At 37.6% G+C, this 13,491-nt stretch overlaps 2 long non-coding RNA genes across 3 annotated transcripts; both read right to left on the reverse strand.

Moving 5' to 3' along the window:
* Positions 1 to 888: 888 nt before the first annotated feature.
* LOC113277684 lies at positions 889 to 2,967 on the reverse strand. Of its 2 annotated transcripts, XR_003325053.1 has the most exons (4): positions 2,911 to 2,967; positions 2,174 to 2,366; positions 1,616 to 2,055; positions 889 to 1,544 (listed from the first exon to the last, which is right to left on the reverse strand). It is a non-coding gene; the product is annotated as an uncharacterized LOC113277684 (long non-coding RNA). The 2 variants fall into 2 exon arrangements; XR_003325051.1 differs by having other exon boundaries at positions 889 to 2,055.
* Positions 2,968 to 3,702: 735 nt separating this feature from the next.
* Positions 3,703 to 5,258, reverse strand: LOC113277685. Its single transcript, XR_003325054.1, has 3 exons — positions 5,173 to 5,258; positions 4,244 to 4,682; positions 3,703 to 3,941 (listed from the first exon to the last, which is right to left on the reverse strand). It is a non-coding gene; the product is annotated as an uncharacterized LOC113277685 (long non-coding RNA).
* Positions 5,259 to 13,491: the final 8,233 nt, after the last annotated feature.

Consider the following 13,491-nt stretch of genomic DNA (forward strand, 5'->3'; position numbering starts at 1 on the left):
AGAGATGGAGGAGATGGTGAACAAGAGTCTTTGATGGATATGATGGCAGTGCTGGAACTGGTGGTAGTTGAATGCTCAATGGTGCTGTTGTTGTAGTCGAATCAGTGTGGAGACGAAAACAAAGTTAGGAAAGATGTTTGTACTGTACTAAAACGGTATATGGATAATGGCTTATTAATGAAGCCCATTTCGTTTATTATAGAAACACAACTGGCTTATTTGGGAAGTCCAGTTGGCTTATTATTGAACCCATTTCGTTTATTATAGAAACACAACTGGCTTATTTGGGAAGTCCAGTTGGCTTATTATTGAAGCCCATTTCTTTTATTATGGAAACATGACTGGCTTATTTTGGAAGTCCAGTTAGCTTATTATTGAAGCTCATTTGGTTTATTATGGAAACAATTTTTGCTTATTATGGAAGCCAAAAGACTCATGGGTTAGCTCTTAGAACCCATGGATCGGTCCACCAACCCAAATTATCCTCTTCCAGGAAAGGGGTTTAAATTTGGATAAGGTCATGAGGACTAGGATATTTTGAATATTGGCTTTGGAATTATCTAAAATAGTTATGGTTATATTGAATCCTAACAAAAAGAGGATAAATATTACCATGGGATAATTATCTTGGGTAGTTATAGTTAATATCTAACATAATTATAGAAACCCTAACAGAAAGAGGATAATTATCTTTAGTTTTAATTATTATTTAAGATAATAATTAAGATAAATGCAAAAACCCTAACAGAAAGAGGAAGGAATTAGTTTAGATATTATAATTATTTAATATAATTATAGTTCCTAAGAGAGAGGATAATTATTATTCAAGATAATAATTAAGATAAATCAGAATTATGATAAATAAAAAACTTTATTATGGATCTGGTTGTTTTCTTGGATTTGTACAGGTAAGGGAAGTTATTAAGATAACTATGAAAATCCTAAAGCTAGACCTACTTTCTGCCTATAAATAGAGGCTAAATCCTAACTCAAAAGGTACAAATTTTCTAATCCTTTCCACACAATACACCTGTGAAGAAACTCTCTCTGACTTTAGCATCAGAGTGTTTTTTGCAGGTACCCCCACCATTCAACATCATTCACATCAGCAATCTTTTATGGATTTGAGTCAGTAGCTGGAGATCGATCAATCTACATCAACCACAATTTCTTCAGCATCTTTGGTGGAATCAAATCAACGATGGAGATTTAATCCATCTACACATATCTCGAAGAGTGTTGGGTGAATATTTTTGCACCAACATCTTTTGGCGCCGATTAAGGGGACTACGAGCAAAAAGATCGTGCTCCCCTTGAGAAAAAAGTTGTTTTCCCAAGTTTTTTTTAGAAGAGAAGTTTCTGCAACAGTTCCAGAAACAACAACAGTTTCAGAAACAACAACAGCCAGTCAAGTGTTGCAGATCTTCTTAGAAACAACAATAGTTTTCAGAACCAGCGACAGCCAATCAAGCGTTGCAGACCTTCTCTGAAACAACAACAGTTATCACACTTGTTTTCTGTTGTAATACTGGTGTTACCAAAAGCTGCAAAAAGAAAGATATCACATGGATGCTTCACAAGAAAATCAACATGGAAGGAATGGTGATACACTTACCCGAAATCGTCCTTCTCAAGGCGTCATCAATCGAACAATACAAAGCGATGTGGTCCAGACTTACCAGAATGGAGTGGAGACATCACTTTCATCAACAACATCAGTTGCTCATTCTGTTAGAACATGTCCAAGTTTCACGGGAAACAATACTTGGGTACATAAAACACCTCCTCGTACCAATAGAGAAAACCTCAATCGTCAGGGAAAAAGTTGGAAATCAGCACACAAGCACTCAGGGTATTCATATTGAAACTATTGCTAGTAGAGGTGTGCGTCATCCCCACATATAGTACAAGTTAACAATCCACAAGTGATGCCTACCGATTTGGCGCTACGTGAACGTTACCAAGAGTTGGAAAAGGAAAACAAGCAACTCAGAAACACAATAAAAAAAAACTTGAAGAAGTAGCCGTCTCATGCTCCGAAAGCAGCATGTCAAACTGTCGTACACGCCAAGAGTGTGACACCGCATGCCATAAAGAATAATCAAAAGTGTCAGAATTGATCGACAACACAGTCGTGATCCTCATAACAACGATTATTATGATTGTTATATACCTTATGATGATCATTATTACACAATTGACCAAGATAGGCGATCTGGGTCGAACCATATGAGACAAGAAAGGCGCAGACATAGGGACAATCACGTCATCAGGGACCACTCAAAAATATCCAGACATGAGAAAGACCGTTCAGAGAGAAGAACAAAGCCACTTAGGAACGAACGCCTGGGGAGGTAAGTCTTCACCTGTTGTTACATTATAAATCAAGTTTATAGTCTCAATTGAGAACGCCTTCGTATGTATTTATTAAAGAAATACTAGCATTGTTTTTCTAATATAGAGAAAAACAAACACGAAGTGTTTTGGTTAATAAGGAAACAATTGTAATGTTTTTCTGATAAAGAGAGAAAGGCATAAATGAAAAGTTTTAATTGTTAAGGAAGTTGTTGCGATGTCTTTCTAATAAAGAGAAAGGCGAGAAGAAAGTGCTTTAATATAAAGGAGCGAAAGGAAAATATTAAAGCACGCATGGGGAGGAAATATTTGCAATGTATTTCTAATAAAGAGAAAGACAAAAACGAAGTGTTTTGCTTATCAAGAAAATAGTTGCAATGTTTTTCTAGAAAAGAGAAAAACAAAAGAGAAGTGCTTTGAAAGAATTACTTCAAGAATAAGAGCAGAAATGTTTCAACAAAAGATGAAACAAAAGGAGAAAACGAAAAGTGTTTGGTAAAGGAGCTGGAGTGAAAGAAAAGAAATGTATGAAAAAAATCTCTAGAGAGAGTCTACCTATACACGAGAGATTGTCGTAATTCGCAGACACAAAAGCGTTGACTTGGCAAATTCTAGGCCAGTACGGAACATATGGGCAGACAATGTGCCTAACAAGATACGGGAGCAACCTGCATTCGAGTGAGAGATAAACAAGTTTAATAAATTGAAGCGTTTTTCTATCAAAGAGAAAAACAAAGGAGACGAATTTCCATGCAAAATCAAATAGTTTTGGCAATATCGTACAAGAAATGCAAGCTAGAAAACGAAAGAGAACATCAACAAAAAACAAAATATTTTAATAAAAGTTGGAGCTGAAGGAGCGTAAAGGAATTGTTTCGATTAAAGACAAAAAAAAAGAATCCAGTAAGAGCAGGAAACGAAGAAGGTACTCAAAGAACGAAGGAAGAGTACAAAAGGTCAGAATTAAAAGGCTCGGAGATGCTCCAAGTCGGAAGAAATTTATAACAACCGTAGTGCTGCCCAACCTCTAATCGAGGAACCCAACCTATATCGAGGAAGAGGGAAGGAGGACTACCAACTATTGAAGAGTTGATAGAGGTACGAATCAGGGATCAGCAAAGAGCATACAATGTTTATTGGTGCGAAATCGCCGGTAAATGAGAAAGAAAGCTTGTCTTTTGAAAGAAAATAAAGATGTGTTCACTTGGAGTCTCGGAGACATTTCCAAGGGAACGTGTAAAAGCAAGTAAAAAAGCATTAAAAGTGATATGTAGGAGAGTATCAAAGACTCAGTAGAATTACTTAAGAGGAGATAGTAGAACATGGAAAATTTACACTTACGGATCAGCAAACACGGATGGTACAAGCGTTGGTTGTGTACTAGTTTCCCAGGAGAAAAAGCTGTCCAACTAAGATTTACAGCTTTAAATAATCAATCGGAGTATGAAGCAATAGTCTCTGGACTAAAGACTGCACTGCACCTGGGGGCGTGCACTACTTGCTAGATGCAATTGACTGCATCACCAAATGGCTTCAGGTAGTAGCTTTGTTGAGGATGGAGGCGGTAAACACGTCCACAAATTCATCTGAGAACTAATACTTAGTTAGTCATATAAGCATGTGTCGGTTGGCAGTATGGGAAAATTGATCAGATATGAGCTACGTAAGTCTAAAGTGTGGCATAATCCGAAGAAAAATCAACACGTTTCAAAAAGGTCAGACAACATGGGGCGTCCTTTTCAATATCACTACAAGTAATGGGGGCGGCTAGGGTTGAAGGAACGACCAACGCCCGGTGAGAATTGAGAACACTTTTTGCAAGTACTTAATAAGGAAATACTTGTAATGATTTTCTAAAAACGAAAGGCAAATTGCAATGGAACCATACCTTCCTTGTGTTACTAGAGAGGGAGGGAAGCAATTCTTCGCTGAGGCACATGAAGGGTGCTGTGAGGATCATTCTGAAGGCAGGAGTCTAGCGCATAGGCTTTTATCTCAATAGCACTTCTGGCCTTATATGCAGAGTGACGCAGGGACTATATAAGAAAATGCTTGGCTTTTCAGCTGCATGGCCCTCTTATAAAGAGACCAGCGAATGAGTTGCATCTGGTTGTGAGACCGTGGACGTTCAACAAGTGAGGATTGGATATTGTAGGTTCGTTTCCAGCTGCACTGGGGGGCGTCAAGTATTTGTTAGCTGCAACTTACTACTTCACTAAATGGGTGGAAGCAGTAGCATTGGTAAGAATAGGGGCGATAGACATCTGCAAAAACTTGCAGATTCGATGTACTAGTGATGATCATTTCTGACAACGGAAAGAATGTACCTAGTAAAATACAGGAGAAAGATGCATTCAAATAAGGTAAAATCTTCGGTAACGATGTAAGAAACATTTCACGCGCGCATATGTCTCAAAATATTTTCTATTAAAGAGAAAATTAAATAGCTTGGAACATTTTCTATTAAAGAGAAAACCAAGAATTTTGAATGTTTATTATTGAAGGAAGCTGTCTTCGGTGTGACTACAGACCACTGAAATATCCTAGAGGCTAATCAGTTAAGAAGTAGATGATCATAGAGGATGCTATCAAGAACCGTTATGCGGTTCTTGTGGTGCATCTCCTGAGGGGTCTAATCCGATTGCATGTTATGGTCAATCATATAAAGTTTCTTTCCTGGAAGGTGATGACAAGTTGCTGGACATATTGATGATAATCAAGCATAGTTAAAAGAAAAGCAAGTCTCGTACAGTTCAAAGACTACTAGCGATCTAAAGGAAAGAACTAAGATAGGTGCAGAGACAGTGCTCGAGTTACCTGAGGCGGTAGCAAACTTCCGTTGTGGGCAGTGAAAGGAGGTGGCGAAAGACGCTCATTTAGAATGAGATTAACCGCCGTAAAAGAAAGGAAATACATATTTGACACGGACTAGAACTTTGAGAGTTTCACAAGTTGTCGCATTTCTAGTGTTGACAGCTATACTTTCCACAAGTTGATATGGACGTGATTGGATGAGAAGCGGAGGCTAATGGGCTTTTATAACGTGTGCCACCCATTGGAGATTTCTCAAGTTCGAAAACAAACAAAATGATCAACCAACCCAATCTCAAGCAAGGACAACTGACATGTACAAATTGGTTGACGTGGTGTTGTCGTTCCAGTCCAAGTGAAGTGGCAAAGCAAGATTAAGCTACCAAGGGCAGATCCTTGCACGAGAAACCAAAGCAGAGGATTCATGGTGGATCGAAAATTGTCATCTAGACATACAAACTACAGATTGAAGATTACAAACATCAGCTGAAGAAACATCATCCAAGGTACGTGAGATTATGGAAGCTTACCTTTTGTTACTGCCAACTCCAAGGACAACGTCGAACTACCAAGGATACTGCTGCAATTGCGTATAATCTTGGTATGAAGGTTATTGCTAGAGACACGCGTCAGAAAGGATGAGATTTGGAAAGATGATGCAAGAAACAGGAGTGGTCACTAAGACTTTTTATCAAACAGGTCGTGAGACATAGTTTTAAAATTTTATGGCTTTCAATGTCTCAAAACCAGGGGTGCACATACCCTACCCATACCCGCCAACCCTACCCTACCCGCCAGTTTTTTAACCGTATCCTATCCTATCCACTATTTGGCGGGTAGGGTGGCGGGTAAAGATTTTCTTAACCGCCAGTAAACGGGTAGGGTGGCGGGTATAGGCCATATCCTACCCACCCTACCTAGAAGTGCACATACCCTATTCCTACCCGCCAACCCTACCCTACCCGCCAGTTTTTTAACCGTATCCTACCCTATCCATTATTTGGCGGGTAGGGTGGCGGGTAAAGATTTGGCGGGTATAGGCCATATCCTATCCATCCTACCCGTTGTGCAGCCCTACTCAAAACAAAAAAAAAAATCCTTCAAAGTTTAATTCATATTAAACCCATCATTCATACACCATACAACATTCGAAAATCATGAGCTTGGTTCTTCATCGTCAATCAACAACGGCACATTTAAAGCGTATGCAGTAGCAACAAGGACCTTACCTAAGAGTCATTGCGATTGGAGATTACTTTAAGTAGGAAAGTAGGAGAAATACTGTCCCAGACAAGGAAGGAAGGTGGGAAGCCACGCGTAGCAAACTGGCGTCCAGTCCCGTATAACCACCAGTCTTGATCCTGGAAGTTCGTTTTCTCATGGGACACACTGCAAAAGAGAAATTAGGCGTTAATAAAGAAGGAAAATAATTTACTGTACTTGGATTTTTGGCGGTTACGGTTTACAATCAAAGCCGAAACACCAAACGTTGGCATCAATCGCAAGGGAATGGGTTATTTTATTCTGCATACTAAAAAAGAGTTTCTAGCGGCTACGTTTCCATTCCAAAGTAATTGTGATGTGTTAGTTGATGGGTAAAAACTAATGGGCCCATTTTGACGTATAGTGCTCACTGCTCAAGGCAAAGATTACAAAGTTTAAAAGAACTTATCACATGGACCTGTGGCTAAAAATAGAGCACGAGGTCATACCAAGCTCGGCATGTTTGGTGCTCAAGGAATATTGGAATATGAAATGTTAAGTACATTTAGGTGCTTTGACTTATATTATTATTATTATTATTATTATTAAGCTGCGCTTGGGGCGACTCCAAACAACCAGTTGGCCAAGGATATGAAAGGAGGCAGATAAATGGCTTGAGGCGATTATAGACAAGCCACGATGATCAGTTAGGCATTTAATTTTCTTAATCCCTGGACAAGTCGAGAATTAAAAGGGGCGATGTTTGTACCATACTAAAACGGTATATGGATAATGGCTTATTAATGTAGCCCATTTCGTTTATTATAGAAATATAACTGGTTTATTTGGGAAGTCCAGTTGGCTTATTATTGAAGCCCATTTCGTTTATTATAGAAACACAACTGGCTTATTTGGGAAGTCCAGTTGGCTTATTATTAAAGCCCATTTCTTTTATTATGGAAACATGACTGGCTTATTTTGGAAGTCCAGTTAGCTTATTATTGAAGCTCATTTGGTTTATTATGGAAACCATTTTTGCTTATTATGGAAGCCCAAAGACCCATGGGTTAGCTCTTAGAACCCATGGATCGGTCCACCAACCCAAATTATCCTCTCTCCAGGAAAGGGGTTTAAATTTGGATAAGGTCATGAGGACTAGGATATTTTGAATATTGGCTTTGGAATTATCTAAAATAGTTATGGTTATATTGAATCCTAACAAAAAGAGGATAAATATTATCATGGGATAATTATCTTGGGTAGCTATAGTTAATATCTAATATAATTATAGAAACCCTAACAGAAAGAGGATGATTATCTTTAGTTTTAATTATTATTTAAGATAATAACTAAGATAAATGCAAAAACCCTAACAGAAAGAGGAAGCCTAAGTCATCAGTTAAACCTCATAATCGTGTTCCTCCTAAAAACATGAATATTGACGAAACTGATGACGAGGATATGCCACAGTGCTTTAAATGTAAAGGATTTGGTCATTTTGCAAATGAGTGTCCGAATCGCAGAAAATACACTAGGAACAAAGGTCTTGCTACAACTCTTGATGAAATGTCTGATCACTATGATTCTAATGAGGACGAAAAGTCAAGTGTTGCACTTCTTTGTGAAAATATTGATTTTGATAATCGTATCAATACATACATCAATCTTGATATTTTTCAGAAGAAACCTCAACCGTTCTGGAAGAGAAAATTGATTTATCTGCTGGAAACTCTCTGTCTGATTTTTCAGGTTCCACTATGTGTCTAGCTGCTTACATATCTCTGGCGTCTGAACCATCTTCCATGTTGACATGTTCTTATTGTTCTCTCAGAGGTCATGAACTCTCGAAGTGTTTCAAGTACAAACACAAAATAAGATATGTCAACAAACTTCAACGAAGAGTGAATCGATTAGCAAACAAGCTCAAACTTGTTCAAAAATCATCTGAGGTATGTAAACTCATCTCTTTTTCGAAGAAGTTTCCAAAGAAAAGACTAGATCACTAGAGAAAAAATTATGGTCTAAACATTATGTGAAACAGAGTTCTATGAATTCCTTTCAAATGGGTTATGGTGGACAGATTATTGTTCACCCCAGCACAACTTGATTGTGTTGGTTGGTGCATCTTGTCTCATGTGCCTGATCAAAAGAGACAAGATTGTGCACACCTTAGGCTTTAGGAAAAGAGAATTGTTTTAGATTGTTTTGTTTTTCTCTTTTTAGTTTTGCTGTGATTTACAAATCTGGAATTCGTTCATCTCTTCGTATCTAATTGATATTGGAAGGGACTTCCATGTTTAATCAATAAAAGAGGGTTGTTAAGAGTTGTTCGTAAGTGAACTTGTGTGTTTAAAGGTTCTGTAACCCTACATTCCTTTTTCCTCCTCTTGAAACTCTTTTTATCATAAGACTGATTGTTGAGATTATCTTGTGATTTCCTCTCACAATTCTGTATGGATACTCCAAGCATTATGTCTTCTGATGGAAAAGATGTTAATATGATTGTTAAGCCATCAATCATGAAGGAAAAAGATTGTAGATGGGGAAAAACGAGTTTCTGGTTTTTAAGGAAATGAGGAGACGACCGTGCGGAGGAAACTCCTTGAACCGAGCAAACTGTCTAACCTCGCGCAGATGCACTGCAAAAAGGGAGTGATTTGAATTCGAGAGATCAATCTGTAGGACTCCGGCCTAAACCAAGACAATGGTCGTTCCAGAGTCAATTCGGTCACAAGAGAGGATGGGTCGATCTGTAGGAGGGAAGCTAAGAAAGGTGTGAGATCAATGGTGGTGACCGAAATTGTAGATGTGTTGTGTATTATGTGTGAAGAACTAAGATAAGTTCTGATTGATTGAATTTGCTCTGTTGAGAGTCATTTTTCAGACGCTGAGTTTTTGTTCTCTTGTTGTCTGTTCAACGAAAGAGTGTCTTGTTTTTCAATCATGATTCAGAGACTTACTTATATTGCTATAATTGTAAACACATTGATCCCATGAAGTGTGACAGTTGCTGGAGTCAAAGAGTGGGGAAGTGTAAATCGTATTAAAACCAGTTGCTCATCGTGCGGAGACTTGGTTGATTTTCCATCCACTACTTTGCTAACTCCTCTAACTGATTGCACGACTTGCTCACATTCTCATCGTGTGTATGAACACACGTCTCGTAGACCGCCAGACCAAAACCCTAGTTGATATCCCCAATGTGACACGATTGATGTCTCATGATTTTAGTTAGTCAGTTGCTGACTTGATGAGACGATGAGTCTTTGTATTGCTGAGTTGAACAAATGTTCTGGGACTCATGAATTGAACGTGTCTGTTGAAACAGAGGTATAATTGTCGAATAAATGTTGATAGTTAAGGTGAACAAATATTGTTCACTTGATGAATTGTTGAATATTGATAGTTGAACCAATATTCCTTAGTCTGAGAAAATATTGCTCATTTAAGCGAATGTTGCTCATTTGATGAATTATTGGTAACATGACCAAATAAAATATTAATTTAAAATACTGGCAACTGAACCGAGTATAATTAATCAAAATGTTGATCACGGGATCAACGTAAAATTATTAGCGTTTGAATCCGGAATTATGAACCTTGGGTTCGAAAACCCTAATTTCGCTCAATTGATGGTTTATTGAAAATCAACCACGAAGTGAAGGAGGGACCGACTACATGGGATGATGAGTCGACCATGTAACGCCCAGATGCTCTAGTGAGCAAAATACCAAAGTCTCTTGAAGACCAGTTGGTGAAAAGATGATCAAATGTTGGTTTAATCATTTATTGAAATAATGCTCGTCTGAACCTTAGGTGATAAAACCTAATTAATTATGAAGAGATGAAGGACCGACCAAGGGGTCATGAAACCGGCCCTGGTTGGTCATGGGACCGACTGACGATTGTTTTATGAAATTCCAAATTGTTTGGAAGAGTTTGAACCTAATGTGAACAAATTGGGTCAAATGATGAAAAAGTGTGGGACTGGCCTCTTGCAAGCCAAAGAGACAACCTTGGTCAGTCAAGGTAATATGCTCATGTCACCAAAGTGTTCGTGTCTCAGTCCTTAGAATTATTTTCTGATGCGCATTTGAGCAACATTTTGAGAAAAATATGAAGAAATCAAGGTTTTTGCTCAACTGAGGAAACTTCATAAGATGAAGGAAATAATAATGATAAAATAAGGAATCATGAAGTGTGGGACCGGCTATGGCCAAGGCATGGCCAACCGGCCAATAAGCCCGGTCCCATGGCACTTTTCCTAATCTTATATTATTTTCATGATTTTAGGGAAATACCATGAAATCAAGGAGTTTGTTGAAATAAAGGAGTTTTCCTTAAAGTGAAGGAGTTTCCATGAGATGAAGGAAACAATGATAATGAATAATAATAAAATAAGGGGTGTGTGGGACCGACCACGACTAGGGCATGGTCGGCCGGCTAGGGCCCGATCCCGCGAGTCTTCCCTAATTTTATATCTTTTCCTTGATGTGAAGGAAATATCATGAAACCAAGGAATTTCATGGGATGAAGGAAATAATAATAATAAAATAATAAGGAATGCAAGGTCTGGGACTGGTCACAACTAGGGCATGACCGGCCGGCTAGTGAGATCGGTCCCGCGACACCTTTCCTAATTTTTATTATTTCCTTGATAAGGAGGAAACACCATGAAACTGAGGAGTTTCCTTAAAATGAAGGATATTTGTTCAAATGAAGGAATTTTCATGAGATGAAGGAAAAATAATAAAATATGATAAAATAAGGAATTAGGCGTGGGACTGGCCATGGCATGACTAGTCGGCCGGTGGGCCCAGTCCCCTAGCGCCTTAGCTTAATATTTTATTATTATTATTTTTCTTCCTATTTTGCATAGGTTCATCGTTCCTTCGTATTTTGGAATGCTCATTCGTGCATTCAGGTGCTCGTTAGTGCATTATTGCTGAGTATACTTGCACCATTTCGGTTGGGGATTACTCGATAGCTGCTCAGATGCCCGTACGTTGAATATTTATCACTAACCCATGGAATTCTGCTGGGAAGAACCATGAATTGAAGTAATGAAATATTATGAACAACGTAGAATATTTTCTAAGGATTCAGTTAATGAATCTAATGATTTAGAAATAATTAATTGATGGCTCTATACTAGCACGATCGTCTAAGAGCATTAATTATTCAAGAATTGAGCGATATGAGCTTGTTGAAGCGTCATATTTCTTTTATATAGTCAGGAAAACATTGTTACATCCTGAAGACGTTATTGCTCTATACTAACAGGCAAGCTATCTAGGAGCCGTCCAATCGTTAAGATTCTATATGTATGTCTTTTATATAGTCATGGAAAATATTGTTACTTCCTGAAGAAGTTATTGCTCTATACTAGTAGGCAAGCTGTCTAGAAGCCGTGCAATCTTTCGATTCTATATAGAAATAATTACCGAAATTGCTCAGTATTCATGAGATATGTCGTTGCCTCAGTTGAAAGACTGCACATCTACATATGCTCTGAGAGACAGTATTCTCAGTCAGAGGTTCTTGCGGCATGAGCTTTCATGCTTCGATGAGAGGCATGAGCCTCAATACTCATTTGATTGATGGATCAGGAGTATGTACAATTATGGTTTTACGATTTTAGCCTTTGTCGAAAATCCACCATCTACAAAGATAAATCTCCGTTACTTCCAACTTTGAAAAGAAAAAGAAGGAATGTGAGGAAGCCAAGAGTTGTTCCTTCAAACTCTCAAAAAATTTATGGTGTTCTTGAAGAGTTGGAGGAAACAAGGTAGGGGATTCAGCAAATAAAGGTTATTGTTTTGAGAAATCTTGAAATTAAGAAGGCCCTGGTTCGGCATCAGTTTAAAAGTTTTGTTGGAATTGACTCCTTTCTTCATGAACCTTATGTTCCCATGGCTGTTGACAACAAGGAGTTCGGGGAAGATAAAGAATTTTTCAGAGGTCTCAATGTCTAGGAAACTTCTTATGAGAATTTATTCTTATATTTTTAAGAAGGATAACTAGGGTTTGGAATAGCCATTATTGTGAGTACACATAGCTATTGCCAACGTTTTCATCTTGTAATGTTTTAAATTTATTTATTTAAATTCTAAGTTATTTGGAAGACGATTTTTGCAGTATTAATCTTTATGGTTTTATATATTTCAAATTGTTATGGGATATGTTGTTTACGTCCGTGAACCTTGACTGTCCCATATTTGCTCAAAAGTTAACTCTATTGTATGTCGGTTTGAAAATATTGATAATAAAAGATAGAATGAACTTTTGACTACAAAAGTTAAGCCTATTATATCATTATGCAAATATTTATGGAAGATAAGATGAACTTTTGTTTACAAAGATTAAGTCTATTATATGTCATTGTGCAAATAGTGATGAAAAATAGAATGAATCTTTGACTATCCCACAATATTGGTCTTTCCCTGGTCCACATCTTTGTGTATGTACTGTGCGGATCCATAAGTTCTCTTATGTTGAGCATGTCCAATTGAATTGATCATTTTCCTTGTGGTTAATTCAATTGAGATTTTTGGATACAAATTCATGTTTCATGTGATTTGTTAATGTCCAAAGAAATCCTTATTTTCTTGTAAAAAAAAGGTCGCTCTTGTTGTTCTTTCGGGAATGACATTTTATGGGGGAGAGTTCTTGATTGAACTTGTGCTTAATTGCCAAATCTTTGTGGGAAGTGCGGCTGTGGAATATTGTAGGAGTTTTCTTGTATCTTTATAAACTCCTTGATGAATACACTAAGTCTCGACTATGTGAAATCATCGAAACATGTTGGTATATATGTTGTTCTCTTTTGGTCATGAAGTATCTCTATGAAAATTTCATGAGGATCCCACTAGTTTTCGTACCTTTGCCAATTTATATTGACAATAAGGGGGAGAATTAATGTGTAGTTCACACTACAAATACATATGGTTTACGGATCATTATGTAAGGGGGAGTGATTTTCATTGTGAGATGAAGTATTGACTAAGGGGGAGTGATACATATCACCATAGTATTGTTGTCAAAGTTGTGATACAATTGGACTTTGATGTTCTGTAATAATACTATGACATTGTATAACAATGATTGAGAGCAACTGTTTTC

This window comes from Papaver somniferum, chromosome 5, assembly GCF_003573695.1.
Source record: "Papaver somniferum cultivar HN1 chromosome 5, ASM357369v1, whole genome shotgun sequence".
In the NCBI taxonomy this organism is placed as follows: domain Eukaryota; kingdom Viridiplantae; phylum Streptophyta; class Magnoliopsida; order Ranunculales; family Papaveraceae; genus Papaver; species Papaver somniferum.